Source organism: Tupaia chinensis, unplaced genomic scaffold (genome assembly GCF_000334495.1).
Source record: "Tupaia chinensis unplaced genomic scaffold, TupChi_1.0 Scaffold138725_1, whole genome shotgun sequence".
NCBI classification, from domain to species: Eukaryota; Metazoa; Chordata; class Mammalia; order Scandentia; family Tupaiidae; genus Tupaia; species Tupaia belangeri.
The window spans coordinates 206,888-209,001 of record NW_006198617.1 but is presented as its reverse complement, the minus strand read 5'-3'; the positions used below and the strand labels follow the sequence as shown (position 1 = coordinate 209,001).

General features: G+C 38.3%; 1 pseudogene; it reads right to left on the bottom strand.

Annotated features, from left to right (window-relative positions):
* Positions 1-2,114, bottom strand: part of LOC102478697 (zinc finger protein 543 pseudogene) — a 7,125-nt pseudogene that overhangs the window by 2,499 nt on the left and 2,512 nt on the right.

The following is a 2,114-nucleotide window of genomic DNA, read 5'->3' as shown; positions in this document are numbered from 1 at the left end:
TATTCTAGATGGGAAACCACATTTAGTATGTTGTGATGATGCTCAGGGAATGAATGTAAATTAATAAAAAAATTTTTCAAAAGAAAAGAAAAGGCATTACAAATACCTATTTGATGACTGCAGTAAACTATATAGCCCTAGCTAGGTGCTACTTTATAGTATGTTCATTTTATTCACTGAGGTTTATGCCTAAAGTCAGACTTGTGTTCATGGATATGTACATGTCAGCTGTGCTTGCTATTGGAAATATTTAGATTTATTAAGATATTTAGTGAAACAATAAAACGGGGGAGGCAGAGAAAGCAACAATAGATACCAGACACAGTGTGGGAGGAGGGTGGGAGATGGCAGAGGGTGAGATAGGGAATCAAGGATGGGAAAAAAGGCAAAATATACAGGAAACAAGAAATGGAAAATTATTTGTTGACAATAACACATATGTTGATGTGCTTGATTGGGCCAATATACAGTGTATTCTGAATGGAAAAATCTCATTTTGTATACTATAATGATGTACAGTGAATGAATGTAAATAAATAAATAAATAAATAAAAAGCAATTATGGGAAAAAAAAAAAAGAAACGAATTTCACAGTGCACTACTTGTCCTATGCTGGGTGCACTCAACGCAGTGGGTCTGGAGCAATTTCCTGATCTGGTCTCACTGCAGCATTGAAGACCCTACCCGGGAGAAGCTCCTTTGGATGAACAGGTCTCTGGGACAGAACAAAACTGAGCACCAGACAGTGGAAAAAAAAAAAGAAAGAAAGAAACAACAAAGGAAAGGACCAGCCTAATGGCAGGGACAAGTCCGGAGTTGGATGTTAGCTTCCAGAGTTCATATGGAAAGATCAGACTACGGTGACACTGCCAATTCAGTAGAAGAGAGATTAATTATGGGAGTTTGAACTAGTAAAACAGAATTTTTTACTTTAAAACATTACTGATTTTGATACTTTGATTTGCATATTTAAGGATTTTTGTCTTCTCTTAAACTGTTGATAGGTTCATCTACCTGCTATTTGAACTGAATCCTAACCTTTATCCTGGCTTTAAGTTTTAAGCAAATTTCTCTTAACATTTTTTGATTTTGATCTATTGAAACTAAAACTTTCTTTTTGAAATTAAAAAGATGCATTAAAACATACCTGTTAAGGGACCAGCAGTTGGCATATAGGCTATGTCGCTGGACTCCCATGTAGTCGACTGCAGTTGGAGTCCAGGATTCGGTGGCTTAAACTCATACTGGACATGTGTGTGTGTGTGTATGTGTGTGTGTGCCCCAGATCCTGAGAGAAGAAGGGATTGCGGCATGGCCATCCCCCCTCCCCCACCGGGGTGGTCATTTCTCACTTTCTGTCTCTGTCTCTCTCTGTCTTTCTGGTGAGCATGTGTGACCTATAGCAAAAACTTCTCCCCCAAAAAACAAACAATAAAACTCAAAACAACAACAAAAAAACCTGTTAATACCTATTTAATAACTGCAGTAAGCTCTATAGTCTCAGTGAGGTGCTGCCTTTTAGTATGTTCACTTTACTCACTGAAGTTTACACCTATGGTTAGACATGTACTAATGAATATGTATATATCAGCTGTACTTGCTAATTTTTTTTAGAGGTTTTTGCTATAGGGCATGTGCACTGACCAGAGAGACAGAGAGAGACATAGAGAGACAGAAAGTGAGAAATCACCCCCCTGGGGATGGCCACACCACAATCCCTTCTTTTCCATTCTCCTCTCAGGATCTTGGGCACGCCCGCACATGCACCTGGTGTGAGTTTAAGCCACCGGATCTAGAACATGAACCGCGGTAACTACATGGGAGTTCAGCCACATAGCCATTATGTTAACTGCTGGTCCCAGCTGTGCTTGCTATTGAAAATCTTTAAATTAATTAAGATTTTTAGTGAGTAAATAAAATGTAAAAAAAAAAAAGTATGAAAAATAACTGTACAAACCAAGATTGTGGGAGAAGGGGGGGGGTTGGCAGAGGGTGAGAGGTAGAGAATCAAGGGGGGGGATAAAGCAAAACATGTAAGAAACAAGAAATAGAAAATTATTCATGGGCAATAATATGTATGGTAATATCCTTGATTGAGCCAATATACAATGTAT